The sequence below is a fragment of the Euprymna scolopes genome, chromosome 28 (genome assembly GCF_053919585.1).
Source record: "Euprymna scolopes isolate OS-2025 chromosome 28, ASM5391958v1, whole genome shotgun sequence".
Lineage (NCBI taxonomy): Eukaryota > Metazoa > Mollusca > Cephalopoda > Sepiida > Sepiolidae > Euprymna > Euprymna scolopes.
In genome coordinates this window covers 21,704,074-21,720,517 of record NC_136509.1, presented here as the reverse complement: position 1 = coordinate 21,720,517, position 16,444 = coordinate 21,704,074, and the positions used below count along the sequence as shown (strand labels likewise).

At 35.2% G+C, this 16,444-nt stretch overlaps 1 protein-coding gene and 1 pseudogene across 6 annotated transcripts in view; one reads left to right on the top strand and one right to left on the bottom strand.

The window, feature by feature from the left end:
• The window catches only part of LOC145249500 (protein madd-4-like), a 942,311-nt gene that overhangs the window by 411,592 nt on the left and 514,275 nt on the right, over nucleotides 1–16,444 (top strand). The gene's annotated exons all lie outside the window — the stretch shown is intronic.
• On the bottom strand, nucleotides 13,826–13,958 carry LOC145249860 (U2 spliceosomal RNA; annotated as a pseudogene).

Genomic DNA, 16,444 nt, shown 5'->3' with positions numbered 1-16,444 from the left:
TGGGGTCTGCGTACGCGCCTGGTCCACAACGTATGGAACTAAAAAATCAAAAAATTAAAAAAAAAACGTTTGGTATAGATGTACATACTAATACTTTGATAAGTATGTTTTAACTTAAATAGGGATGGTATAATAAAATTGTGGGGTCTGCAATCGCGCCTGACCTACATAGAATGGAAATAGGCACAAACTTTAATAAAGACTTTTCATATCTATCTGCGTAAGTATACTTTGATAATTATGTTTCAGTTTGAAGAAATATGGTATAATCAAATTATGGGGTGTTCATTCGCGCCTGACCTCCATAGAATAGAAATATGTCACAAAGTTTAACAAGGTTTTTAATATAGATCCACAGAATATTGTAATAAGTGTTTCAGTCTGAACAGGTATGGTATAATAAATTATGGGGTTTATCTATTTTATTTTTACTTTCATCATATTTTGCTTTGGTCTTGATACCCGCAAATTCAAAGCTATCTCTTTACAACCCTTCCTTTTCATAACCTATCATACTCATAAATCAGAGTCTATTTTCTGTAGGCTGTTTTTGAACCCAGTCAACGACGGATACTTTTGCTAGTATATATATATATATATATATATATATATATATATATATATATATATATATATAGGTTGTGAGGAAACTGTCTTCGTACAGTTTTGCATGATGTGGGTGGTAGGTTCAAATTCCGCACGTAAATTTCTTAATTGTTTTTTCTTTTTCATTAACTACAAAAGAATTTTATAAGACTTGAAAATTTACGTGTTTTTTTTCTTTTTTCTTTTCTTTGCTTTGCTTTTTTTTTTTGTCTGACGTGGTCTGTAGTTTCAAACCCCGCACGTAAATTTCTTAATGTTATTTTTTTCGTTAACTGGCAGGATGTTTAAATAAAATAATTTTATAAAAGAAAACAGTCGGTTCTCTAGGGTGTAATGAAGAATAACATATTTTGGACTAAGTTATTGCATGGAGGTATGTGAAGCTTCCTCCTGGGCGATTTCACGGATTTCGATGACAATAAAAATATAGGAATATGGAATATTTGTTGAGCATCATTCAATCCTAGGCAGCGTAGGTCTCCTTGCTAGTATGCATATATATATATATATATATATATATATATATATATGAGAGAGAGGCGATGGAAAGTTGTGTTTGACATAAAATAGTTACTATTCATCAAAATGTTGGCTTTCATCCTGACATAAATACTAATAATAAATTCTGTACACGTCTCTGTCCGTCTGTCTGTCTGTCTGTCTGTCTCTCTCTCTCTCTCTCTCTCTTTCTCTCTCTCTCTTTCACTCACTCACTCTATCAATCTATCTACTTTTGGGATGTCGCGATACACTGACTCCGACATCTTTATCTAAGGGTTAGACCGACCCGACTCACAAATGCAGTAATACATTAATGCACTTATACTTTAGTTCCAATATTTCTTTTTGATGTCATCTCTAACCCGCCATTTTAGACTGGTTTCCCGCCCTTATGGCATACGGTAAGACATCTGTGTACACATATCGTTTTCAAAAGCAATGATTAAAACAGATTTAATTTTCTCAGTGTCGTAAAACTTGCAACGGTTATTAAAAACATTATCCAGCGGACTTCCGTTCTGCATTACATTTCTTGAAAAGTGCTATTAATTCGAATCTTTGCTGTACGCTTTAGTCTGTGTATCGATAAAGTATTAAGATATACAGCATTATCACGTTGATTCTAATCAGATAACCGAAATTAAGCTACGTTCTCTCCTGTTAGTACCAGATCGGTAACCATTTCAGAATATCCACAATAAAAGTACAAACGTGAAGATGGCTTTTAGAAGTATCTCAGTATGACCTGCTAAACTCTACATGTTATGACACAACAAAAGTTATGTTCTTGAGTATGTGACGAAGCTCTTCGAAATATACACATGTATAGGTTTGTTTTCACAATCTATGGGTCCTGGATATGATCTTAAACTATATCCGATGGTGAGACCCCAGCTAACGATCTTTGGGGAGTGTGGAGCCACCCTTTAATCGCCATTGCTCTCTGGTCCACTCTGACCCTTAGTGGTAGTACCTGTTAGAGTCCTAACTTTAAGTTAAATAGAAGCCAACATAGAGAAATATATATTTTATTTAAAAAAATGTCTTCAAAATAACTGCATCAAATAACCTGAAAAGTGTTGATATGCCGTAAAACAAAAACAAACAACCAAATTACTATTTCTATGGTTGTTATGAAAACGCTTTAAAATATAAGCCCTATGATATATTAAAAAGCCTTGGAAAATCTTGAATTTGATCCCGGCAATATTATGCTTGAAATTAAATATATAAATTGCCTGGGTTAGTGGTAAATTCTCTTTTATTATACTCCTATAATGATATCGAAGGTATAACGAAAGTTGTCAACATTCTAAGTGAAAGTGATTTTTTTTTTTTTTTTTTGCGGAACGAACTGGATTCGAACTTGGGACACTTAGGTTGCCGGTCCATGCCATTAACCACTTCACTACGGTCACCTTCCGTCTGCCCCGTAATAATCAAACATATTTCACTCAGTTATTATGCGTTCTAAATTACTAATTAAGCAGACACATGTAAGAAAATATAACTATTGTATTTTTGCAAGATGTTGAGTTTTATAATGACCTACATTTGGATACTAAAACAACTTATTTATTTAGAATAAAACTTTCTAACGGATGCACCGAATTTAAAATTCTTTTTTATTGCCCCCATATATATATATATATATATATATATATATATATATATATATATATATATATATATATATAATGTGTGTGTGTGTGTGTGTGTGGTTCGTAACGAACAACGCCGAGTTACACAAAATGCCCGAAATAAGGGTCTTTGGGCAGTTTTGGTTTTGTCGTTACCTGCCCATGTCAACGGAATTTTGCACTGTCTGTATACAGTCGCAGTAACATCTTTCGGCGCACGGACAGGACTTGTAGTCCAATTGATAACGCGTCTGACTACGGATCAGAAGTTTCCAGGTTCGAATCCTGGCAAGTTCGTAATAATTTTAACCATCATTTTATCCAACGTTTACTCATTATCCTTACCCTTAGGGTATTTTTGTTTTTTCAGTGATTTTGTTTTGTGCATATGGGAATTTCCCCATACTCCGAGTTCACCGGGTAAGCATTGATGGTAAGACGATGTTGAGTGTACTTGATGTTGAATGTACTCGATTTTGTGTTTGACTCAGCGTTGTGTGAGTCAACACGGCGCAGCCGCAAGTATTCAACAAATGCCGTAATATGTCAATGTACTGTGCGTTTTAGTTGCGACATTTTTTATTAAAGTCAATTTCCTGTCGCCATTTTATGCCGGTTTTCCGATACCGTGCTAGAATGTTACTTACGCCTGAGAGTATCATGCATCTCTACAAAGCCACCATTCGTCGATGCATAAAGTATTCTTACCATATTGGGGCTAGTACTTCTGCTATTAACCTTTCACTCTTAAAAAGAGTTAAAAAAAGAGTGGACAACCTAATCGATTCAACACTGTTAACCAAACTCCACCCTCTGTACCATCGACGATATGTCTCCCTGTGCCATTTTTACAAGTATTTTAAGGGACGTGCTCTGACGAATTCCAAACTCTTGTAACCCCGCGACGTAAATACCCAAGATGAACCCGACAAGCAGAAAAACCCTACCCCTACACTGTCAAGATTTATAAATGCCGGAAAATCTACGACTCAAATAATTTCTTCCTTTGAACTGCTAAACCCTGGAACTCCCTTCCGGGTCCCTGCTTCCTCAATCCTGTTGGCATGCAGAAGTTCAAATGTAATGTGAACAGGTCTCTTTCTGCTCAACTCCCTACATAGTATCACTGCAAATTTTGTTCGAAATAGTAGTCTATTACATCCTAGTGACACTGTGTCATGCTTGGGGTGAAAAAGCAATTAAAAAAAGTTTTAAATAATATAACATCTGTGCAAATATATGGTTTTCATAAGCAATTATTGGAACATATTTATTGTCTTAGGTAAAAATATTCTATGCATTATTAATTACACGTCGGTGATAAATTAAATTGATTCAACAGTACGATTCATACTTAAACTAAAATATATGCACTTTCGGAAAGCAAACATTTAATTTTACATGCTGAAGCATCTATAACATAAAAGGCAGCTGTCTGTATGTATGTTTGTATGTCCGACTAGCAATAAAAATGAGGAAACAAATACTGAGAAAGTTTAAATTTTCTTGATTGTTGTTTCCCCGGATGAATAATATCTAAAATTTAGAAAATAATATTCATTCAGAGGAGGTCAACTGGGCCAGATTCTGTTAAGGAGGGTAGATTGTTTAGTGTTATTATGAATTAATTCATGAATGAATCTGTTATATAAATGGGGAGTTGTCCGTTTGTGTATAAAGCTAGAGAGGAATAGGCTTGGTAGAGTAGAGAGCGGGGTCTGGGGAGACGGAGAGGAAAACAAGGAGAGGAGAAAGAAAGAGAAGTAACAGTATAGTTCCAGTTCTCTCCCACTGCAAGAACTCATACACAAGGGTCGGAAAGTTGGATCGGGAAGTCAGCGCTCCCATACAACTAAAAGCAAGAGTGCTCAATTACAACTACGAGAGCTTAAATTAATTTAAAAAAAAAAACATTTACATATATTACTGGCGCTCCAAAAAAAAAAAAAAAGTGGTAGTAGGAAGGCAGGCTCGAACCCGTACCGCAATGATGGAACGGGAAAAAACTGACGTCTTTGCTGTTACGACCATCGCCAAACCGGAAATGACGTATGTTTTAATTAAGATTAGACAATCGAAAAAAAGGGATGACTTTCGAAAATATCGGTGAAAAAGGCGACCCCTCCGTGTAGAAAAGTGTCCAGTTGAGGGTGAAGAAATTAATGCTTTTAGCCAATTTTTCGATATTTGTCATCTGAAGTGTCGAGCTTCAAAACGATACTGATCTTGTGAAAATCCGTCGCCTCTGTCGAAAGTTTTAAGCAGATATGCAAATATACATATATATATATATAATATATATATATATATATATATATATAATATTTATATATTGGGAGCTCCAATTTTCGACCCAAACCGATGAAAAAACTTGCCCTGTCTCTAAATACCCTTGATGTAAAATTTCAAATATTTAGACCAGAAATTGTCTGAGTAATTTGGTAGAGACTACAGAGGTCAAATTTTTTAAAAGTTTGACCCCTATTATGACTCCTGAACATTTATTGTTTTGCGTTCAGATTAAGTTATTAAGTTAGATCCCTGTCCAAGGAACTTATATCTAAAATTTTAATTGTTCTTACCCAAAATTGGCGGAGGAATTTGGTAGAGTTCTCAAAGGTCAAATCGTTGAACTTTGATCCCTTAACAGCCAAATTTCTGGCCGAAAACGGATCACAAAGATATTCCCAAATCTCAGTACCCTGTGTATCAAATTTCGAGTGTGTAGACTTAAAATTGACAGAGTTATTGTGTCGGCAAATGTACACAGAAAGACATACACACAGGCACTTTCATTTTTATAGATATATAGATATAATTAGTTACTATAACAATTATATATACATATATATATATATATATATATACATATATATATATATATATATATATATATATATATATATATATATATATATAGGTAAACTTGGTTTACAATATATTCGTAGGATAAAAATCCAGAAATTATCCACCGAGTTTATATAAAAGTGCCCAGTAATTAAAATAATTATTTATATTAATATTTATTCATACAGAAATGTACAAGCCCTGTTGTACTGGTATTTCGATCAGTAGACATTAATAATGATAGTTTAATCTGTATGAATATATATATACATATATATATATATATATATATATATATATATATATGTATATATATATATACATATATATATATATGAAAGAGAGAGAGAGAGAGAGAGAGAGAGAGAGAGAGAGAGAGAGATTGTTGGGTGTGTACATGCACGTTTGGAGCGTTACCAATGTCCGGTTAAAGACAGAAACTCTACACTCCTCTTTCGTCATTTCGCTTATGTCGACGTTTTCCCCTGGGCGGATATCTGACGCTGTGTTTAGATTTCTCGCATCATCTGACTAGTCTAGTACACACACACACACGTGCGCATGCGCGGGCTCACGCAATATTTCACATGCGCATGCGCATATAAATAGACACACGAGCACACATATGCGCAAACATAAGCAACAACATTTGCATAAAGTTTATCAGTTATTTAAATTCGAACACATTGCATAAATGCTCTAATCTATTTTATAAAGTACAGTTGCCTGTACGTATATGCGTTTATATGTCCAGCTACAAGAAAAAAAATATATAAAACAATCACTTAAATTAAGGTGATTTTTCTTTATCGTATTAGCGGGACAGCACTACAGTCAAAGGAAAAGTAAGGCGCCTCTTTCCACCCAACTAGTCTGTAGGAGACACTTTGATATGGTCGGCAATCCACTTACCCCCCACCCCGATAAGGATAACATGAAGTCAAAGAAAGCACCTGACTGATGTAATACGGATGCAAACAGAAACGATTCTGTTCGTAGTTTCGTATTATTCTCTGGCTACAATGGTCAGGAGAATCACCCAGTATGGGCACTGCTCGGACAGAAAGAAACTGCAATCTACTGTCTGTACAACAACAAAGAAAGCTATGGCAATGCACCAAACTTTTTAATTGTCTATAGTTCTGGGATGAGGTGATTTCATTATGGATTTAGTTTTTCGGACTCACTTCCTCATCTTCGGTGTTTTTTTCACTACGTTTCGGCCGAATCATCCTTCGGCCTTCTTCAGATGTATCTCGAACTCGGGGACTATTTTTTTTTTTTAATTTCCCACCCAACCCTTTATTGTTGCGGGGGTACCATGTTCTCGTTCCATTCAGGTCATCCCTGCTGCTACCGCTTAATCCTGTTGCTGCTGCGTCTATCGCGGTCGCTGCCATTGTGTTGTCACTGCCACTGCTTTTGCTGACGGCCTGAATGGAACGAGAACATGGTAACCCCGTAACAATAAAGGGTTGGGTTCGAAATCCCCCCCCCACAAAAAAAATAGTTTCCGAGTTCGAGATACACATGAAGAAGGCCGAAGGGTGATACGGCCGAAACGTAGTGAAAAAAACCCCATCGAAGATGAAGAAGTGAGTCCGAAAAACGAAATCCATAATCAAACTCTTTATTCGAGAAACAGCGTGAATAAGATTCTGAATCAGAACATTTTGCTCGGAAATGATTATCATGACAGACAAGTGGCACCTGATCGTAATCAAACGACTCTTCGGCAGCGAGAAACATACGTTGATATTTTGAACACCTGGGCAATATGGAAAAGGATGAGCAACAATAAATTCATAAATGTCTCGAAGGAGGGATATGGATGTCGAGCTATAGCCGTCAATGCCTATACCAAGCAACACATAACTACATAAGTACCAAGCAACACATAACTACATAAGTACCAAGCAACACATAACTACATAAGTACCAAGCAACACATAACTACATAAGTACCAAGCAACACATAACTACATAAGTACCAAGCAACACATAACTACATAAGTACCAAGCAACACATAACTACATAAGTACCAAGCAACACATAACTACATAAGTACCAAGCAACACATAACTACATAAGTACCAAGCAACACATAACTACATAAGTACCAAGCAACACATAACTACATAAGTACCAAGCAACACATAACTACATAAGTACCAAGCAACACATAACTACATAAGTACCAAGCAACACATAACTACATAAGTACCAAGCAACACATAACTTGATGGTGATGATTAGTTGTAAGTCGAGATGAACTAATTATTTTTTTTAATAAATTGTAGCAAAGTACGTTATTAAATTGCTAATCCGATGATACAACAAAACATCATACTATTGGCAATTCAAAAACAAATAACATTCTTGAATTTGGAATTCGCAGTATTATCTAGGAGTCAAAAATTTTAATTTGAAAAACTGAAAACATTTTAATCACACATTTTTTTCAAACTTTTTTAAAATACTTTCTTTAACACGTTGATTAAAGACTAGCACTAGTACATGCCGAGCCGAACCTTGTTTCCTTGTTATCTGGACAATTATATTCGTGGTACCAGTATTCAAGAATTCTTGCGATCAATTAAAGTAATTTATTCAGGAAGAAAGTTTCAGAATGAATCTGGAAATTTGGATGATTTTGGTGGAATCGTTTGTGAGTTGTTTGCAGAAATGCGTGTCAAGTGCGAGACATTCTGCTGAATGACAGACATTTTTTATTTACATTTTTCATTAGGTATAAATTTGTTTGTCATAGGAAATGTATGAAATAATTTGGAAAATAGATGCTGACGTTTTGAAAACCTCTTTTCTACATTTCTGTGTTTATTTTACGAGTATTTTAATGGAATGTTATATGATGAACTCATTGCATTTGTACCCACTCCAACTTAATGCCCCCGACAACCCCGTCTAGCAGCAAAATCTCCGCCTTTTACTGTAGACCTGCTTTAGATACAAAACTTCCCTCGGATTGCTACACTGGAATTGATTCCCTGCTACATTGGATGATTTAATGCTATTTACAAAAATTCCGTGACAAGTACCGGCCATTCTGCTGAATCATACATATATCTTTAATATATATTTTTGTATAAATTACTGTTTTTATTATAGATATATGTTATATAAATTTAGTAAACAGATGCTGATGTTTTGACAACCCTATATTTTCTAATTAATAAATTGCGACGCATTTTCTACACCCTGTGTTTGTTTTAATGAATCAACTGCACTTGTATCCCCTCGACGTACATACTCCCAACAAAACCGGTTAGCTGCAAAATCCCTCCTATCCATTGTAGAGGTCGTTAGATGCCATACTTATCTCGGATTGTTAGACTTGGAATTCCTTCCCTGTTTCTTAGGAAGATGTAATGCAATCATTCGTGATCTGTTTACAGAAATGCATGGAAAGTACGTGACATTCGGCCGAATGACATATTTTTTAAATATATATTGTTTGTGCATAAATTGTTGGTCACCCGACAAAAGGAAGGTGGACCTGTAAATTTACCCTTGTCCGTTCGTCCGTTCGTCTGCCCGCACTTTTCTCAATAACTACGCCTTGAATTTTATTTTTGAAATTTTGCAGAAACATTAAACATGATATGAGTAAAAAAGTAACAGGGCGGTTTTCCCGGGGAAACTCCGGTTGCCTCCCTAGGAGTGCCTTTCGGGTTAAAATGGCTAAAATTGACATTTTTTGTGCTTATTAAAAAAAAAAAATTGCTGCTTTGGATTTTTATAAAACTTTCCAAAAAGTTGTAACTAACTGATTTCTATATAATTTTGTTTGTCTATACTTCGCGATGACTCTTGGGTGTGCCGCAGGCGATCTTGTAGGGAATAAAAACACTATATTCTGGGGACTGTTTTACCATATTTGCCCCAAATTTTCTATTTAAGTCTATTTAGTAGTTTTGCATGGTGCTGAACACAAATTTAAATATGTTAAGGCCTTGAAGACTTAAAGGGATAAAGCGGAAGGTGCCAAATGGTTGGCTTAGCTATCTCTTTTTTTTTTTTTTTTTTTTGCATTGTGCAGAACTTAATTTTTCATATATATTGAAGCCTAAAACTGCACGTTTGTTCATTTTCATCAGGATTTGACGTCCCCTGGGGACTTTGGGGGCTAAATAAGGGGGGGGGATGCTAAACTTGATCATTTTTTAATGCTTCGTTCACTGTACACTCACGGGGGATAATGCATGCTTCACTTGTGTTTATAATTAGAAATAAATGTTATAAAATATTTTAATAGATAATGACTTTTTTTGATAAACCTGTTATGACGCATTTTTTCTGTATATAAATATATATATATATATAATTATAAATATATATATGTGTGATTATATATATACACATATATACATACATATATATATATATATATATATATATAAAACATGAAAGAACTAATATTTTTAGTAACTTAATAAGTATTGAAACAATTTATATATAAACAAACTAATTTCTAAATATGTGTTTATTTTTTTATTTTTCCAGGTAAGTCATGAACCCATTCAATGGAACTTCCCTATGTGCAGTTTAATCTTTCATCTGAAACGATGTAAATATACTAAAAGTAGGTATTTTATTTTATAGGCAACGATTAGAATTAAAAGATTGCCATTTTTTTCAAAGCTTCATCCTTATCTCAGTAGGAAAACATGGACGAGATTCTCAATACGAGGCGTGTGCAATAAGTAATGACCCTGATCCACTTCCAGTTGTCTGATCTAGCTGAAATTGTGCATGTGCAATGATTTATATTTCTACGGGTTATGTGGCAAATTACAGCTATGAACTAATTGTGGTTTCTGTTTTACAGGTGTTTGAACTGAGTCAGGTGTGAAATAGAGCCTGTGGAATGTCGAGCCGTGATCCGATTTTTGTATTTGAAAGGACGCACACCACAGGAGACTTTTGAGGAAATGAAAGAAACTTATGGTGATAATGCCCCATCATATGACCTTGTAAAACGCTGGCATCGTGAATTCAGACCGGGTCGCCCCCCTTCTACCATTGATGAGGCATCTGTCCGTCAAGTTGAGGCTGCCATTTTGGAAGATCGGCGCATTACTATTCGCCAAATAGCCCAAGATGTCAAGATTAGTACAGTGTCTGTGGAAACTATCATTCATGACCATTTGCATATGCATAAGGTGTCTGCCAGATGGATTCCCAGGTTGCTCACACCATTCCAGAAGCGAAAACGCGTCGAGTACTCGAGAATAAATTTAGAGATGTGCCAAGAAGATGAGTCAAAGTTTTTCAAAAGACTGATTACACAGGATGAAACCTGGGTCCATCACTATAATCCAGAAACCAAAGCCCAGTCAATGCAGTGGAAGCACTTGGACTCACCACTTCAAAAGAAGGCAAAGGTGCAGCCCTCCGCTGGCAAGGTCATGCTCACAGTCTTCTGGGACCAGGACGGAGTAGTGATGATAGATTTCCTGGCAAAGGGTACCGCAATTACAGGAGCCTATGATGCTTCACTTTTGAGGAAATTAAGGGAAGCTATCAAAATCAAGAGCCGGGACAAGATCAGCAAAGGTACCCTCCTCCTGCAGGACAACGCCCCGGTCCACAACTTGCATGTCGCCAGATCAGAAGTACGGGCTTGTGGTTATGAAATCCTCACATCCTCCCTACTCTCCTGACCTTGCACCCTCTGACTTTCACTTCTTCCCAGCCATGAAGTTGTTTTTGAAAGGAAAGCGTTTCCCAGATGATGCAGCCTTGATTTCTGAAGTCACGTCGTGGTTGGAGGACCAACCTGAGGTGTTCTACAAAAACGGTCTCCAGAGCTGCATCAAACGATAGGAGAAATGTATAACTCTGTGTGGTTCATATGTAGCGAACGACTAATAACTGTGCCAAGTTTCGTTTCTCTACTGCAATGAGAAGTTGGTCAGGGGGCATTACTTATGCACGCCTCTCGTAAAAAAGCAGATGATTTTTTTTGTTTGTTTTTAAACTATATTCCACATTATTGGTTGCTTGTTTAGAATGACGATTATTTAAAAAAAAATACTGGAAAGTCTTTATGATGTACGTACTCCTCACGGAACGAATATTTCATATTCGAAAAACCACGTAAAGTGATCAAATATTTATTTTTTTATCCTAAGAATATAAGCATCTACAATTTTTAGTGAGTTTAATACTAAATGTATTTATCATAAGGCTGGTTTTGATCTCGATAATTCGAATTAAGTTGCCCCCCTTTATTTATACATTATGGCCGATCAAATCATTATGTCTCGCTTAATAAGAGAATTTAATTTTCTTAGTTAAAAATTATTTGATCAATTTACGTGTTTTTGCAATATGACATCTTCGTTGTTTGCCAAGTTCGTACATCAAAGATTTTTCTGTATTCTTTAAATATTTGTCGTTCTAAATAAGCACCAATCTCAACAGTAGCACGAATGTTAATAACAAAACAAGAAATTTAATTCTCGTAGAGTTATATATCCGCATGACAATCGTGACCATTTTATCTGTCCATTTAGGAGGAAGACGCGGCGTCGATCTGGATTAACTGAAGACAACTACTATGTCCAATTTCATTATGCTTAAAACACAATATTACTTTCTTTACTTTTATTACCACTCTTCCTGTTTCGTTTCGTAATATAATCGTAAGAAGATGAAAGTGTTCAAATTGATGTCACTGTAGTCATTGGTGGCAGTCATAGTCACAGAATAGGACGCATACTTTCTGTAACGTACTATTTTATACTTCTGTAACGTACTATTTTATACTTCTGTAACGTACTATTTTATACTTCTGTAACGTACTATTTTATACTTCTGTAACATACTATTTTATACTTCTGTAACGTACTATTTTATACTTCTGTAACGTACTATTTTATACTTCTGTAACGTACTATTTTATACTTCTGTAACGTACTATTTTATACTTCTGTAACGTACTATTTTATACTTCTGTAACGTACTATTTTATACTTCTGTAACGTACTATTTTATACTTCTGTAACGTACTATTTTATACTTCTGTAACGTACTATTTTATACTTCTGTAACGTACTATTTTATACTTCTGTAACGTACTATTTTATACTTCTGTAACGTACTATTTTATACTTCTATAAATACACTCTAGTAAATATACCACAGTGTTGCCTTAATTAAGTTAATTCAACGCCACAACATATGGTTAACCAATTTAGGTTTACGTTAATTTAGTAACTATAATCAGGAAGAACCGACGTTGCTCAAGATTTAATGTGGGTCACTACTATGTACTTCAGAGAGCTGAAAGGTACGCTGAAAGTCTAAATTTTAAGGATATTACCATCTCCGACCACAATAAAAAAAATGTTCAGTAAAATGACTTATAAGATTATTGCTCGGATACAGTCGCTAAGACCACTCAGCTACTTCAAACGAATATATCCCTTTTGCAGGAGATATCACCCCCCCTCCCATCGTTTTGCCTTCTAATATAATAAAATCGGATATACGTATTGAAATGTTTATATGTGATGCCTCCATAGATTACTAAAGATGAGAGCAAGTATATAATCGGCACATGGACCATAATATGGAGATTTTGGTCCACTTCCATTGTCTTCCCCTTATAATTTTATACACGTCATAGGTTTCATAAAAATATGATATATCTAAGTTTTTAATGATCTTTTTTTTTTTATAGAAATCGGTCCACACAAGACATGAAGTCCCTTAATGCAAAGAGAAAAAAAATGTTCAAAAATAGTTTATATCCTATAGATTAATCGGGGATCATTTTAATTGTCTTTCATCGTGAATCTTATATGAGAATACAATTTCACATTTAAATTTTTTGTATAAAAAAAAACACATAAACAACACACTGATTCTCTCTCCTCTGACCTTGGTCATATGGTGCAATGGAGAAAGCGGTGGCTGGTTACTTTTACTGCATCTAAAACCAAGCTTCTATCTTTACATCATCAACGCTCTGATGTCCGTCTTGCATCAATTGAAATGAATGGCGCTTATCTTGGGGAGGCTCCATGTTTTGACAAGCTTCTAGGTCTGGCCTTTACTCTTTAGCTGCGATGGAACACGTACATCAAATCCGTTGCTAAGGCTGCTGGAAAAATGGTAGAATTGTTCTACCGCTCCGGTAGATATCTTACTGTTGATGCAATTCTCTATCTATATAAAAGCCAGGTATTTCCAATCTGGCCAGAGAAGGTACAAAAATAAAAATTGTCTCAGTTGTGAAGGATTTCTCCTCCACCGAAAGAGAACAAGAAATTGAAGTGCAGCATCTGAAGAACAGATACTACACTTTGATCTTGACCAAAAGGCCAAGAAAAATTTTATTCCTGATGTAATGAACATTTTTTTTTTCGAACTGTAGTATCTGTCTCCACGAAATCTGTGCCTTTGATGCCGGGAGCTTTCATGTAATTATCTTCAATGACAAGAATTCAATATACGGACAGACAAACAAACATAGAAGGTATCGCTTATATTATATATAGATTATGAGCTATAACCACCAAAGTAATAAATGAATCTAAAGAAACGGGGTTTTTTCGTCGACCTCAATTTATCTTAGAATAATTCGAAATATATGATATCCCTAATTCAACAGCATTCCACGTTATACAAAAACGGATGTGGGCCACCCACGTAAGTTATTGAAACCCTGCAAGGAATGCCTGGAACACTGATTAACCACGAATTCTTAAAGCGACAAAATATTTACCAGTGCAATACAAGAGGAACTATGAATGAAAACTGGTTCGTAATATATCAAAGTTAAAAGCCATTTGAGGATAAGGGTAGTGAGAGCTTTAGTGGGGTAATCACGTTTTGTTTTACGGTATATTAGGCCCTTTCGGGCTATATAATACCGAATCCAGTAATTTTGGTAAAAAGGTTTCACGTTTCAAGTTGCCTATATCATCAAATATTTATTCACCGTGTTTAGTTTGGTTATTTTGTTTTTCGGCATATCAACGCTTTTCGGGTTATTTACTGCCGAATCAAATAATTTTGAAAAAAAATTTTCTCTGCTTTAAGTTATTTATATCTTAAAAAAGAAAATTGTTTGTGATTTTTCCTTCTTCTTTTTTTTTTTACTTTCTAGAAGATGATGGCGTTTTGCAGAGGAAAATAGAAATCAATAACATAATTATTTGTTGCATTTTAGTAGTGACGGGACGATTTCAATATTTTCCCGATTCCGATACAATTGTCGATTCCGTATTAAATTCCCAATTCCGATACAATTACCGATACCGATTCTTTATAAATCTCTAATTATTTAACTATAAGATTGTCATGTTAAATATGCAGATATTTTCCTGAACGTCAAAATACACTTGTGAAGGATGATCTATCGATTTTAGCTTTACTTGTATTTTAAAATCAATGAATATTTACTAATTTATCAATATTATCAGCAATGGAAGATTTTATTTTTAATAAAATCAAATAAAAAAAGACAAAAGAATCGATTTGGCATCGGAAAACAGACACCAATATTTCCAATTCCGATACCGATACCGATTCCGATACCCCTAAATGTTCCGATTTTTACGATCCCGATTCCAATTCCGATAATCGTCCCAACACTACATTTTAGGTTAGAAAGCCAGTATATTTAGATGTAACGCTACAGGATACCACACTCGAGCGCTCGCCGACCCCAACGTCGTGTGCTGCGTATTTGTTTTTCATCGCCGCATATTCGTTTAACCGTATCGTCGTAGTCTCTCACACGAGCGGCCGTCGAGGGGGGGAGTGAACGGATGCACATGTATAAAAATAAAATGAAACACAAACTCCAACACATCACATATATATTGATTGGTTGGACTCTGTGTGTGTGTGACACAATCGAATCTCTAAATGCTAAAATCCACATGTACATACTACTGTCGAGGTTGCATCTGCCAGTCATTTAATCAGTTCATCTCCTCTCAGCTGCTCTGAGCCACGACCAGTTTTCAACTGCGTCCAACTCACAACTGTCGTAAAATATCCAACTAAAAACCCGTTAAATTCACTGTCGTAAATTAAACTTTATCGTCTGTCGTCAAAAATTCATTTGACTGTCAGAAACACATAACCAATCCCTAGCGTCAAATTAAAAACAACAAACATTGTCACCCCTAAAGTAAACTAAATCTAAATATATTTCGAGTCCATTATTTCATCATTTTGGTACTTTTGCCTGCCCACTAAACAGCTTCCTATCTATTGTCTACTGATAAAATTCGTATTTCTAATTCCTTTAGTTTTCCTTTTTCCCCCCTTTTAATACCAACCCCCGAGATGAGAAGGAACCTATAGTATCAAACATCTCCCATGCCCAACTTATCATTTATTACATGAATTACAAAACAAAAGTATCGTGGGGTACAAATCGCCTTTATTTGAGAACTAAGTGGAATCAACCAGTCCTATAAATACCACTGGTTTCAGAGACTAAATGGAGACATTCATGCCATTTTTAACCGCATGCTACGAACACGTTACTTTCATACCACTTAAGTGTCTCCTGTATTCTTTACAATAAATACATATATTTATACCCTTTACACTACTTGTGGTTTCTTTCATTTGTGACTTCTAGCACGGGTCTACAAGAAAAAGTGACATTAACAAAGATTATATACAATTCATATTTTTATATTGAATAAAAGTATGAAACACCAGAAATATTAAAGTCAGTCCAAAAATAAAGAACAACAAAACAAAAACCCGACTGAACGATTTCCAAACCAGAATCACAAGTGCGCAGGTAATCATCTTGCCATCCAAAGGGCATTTGGGTACCCTAAATAAAAACATC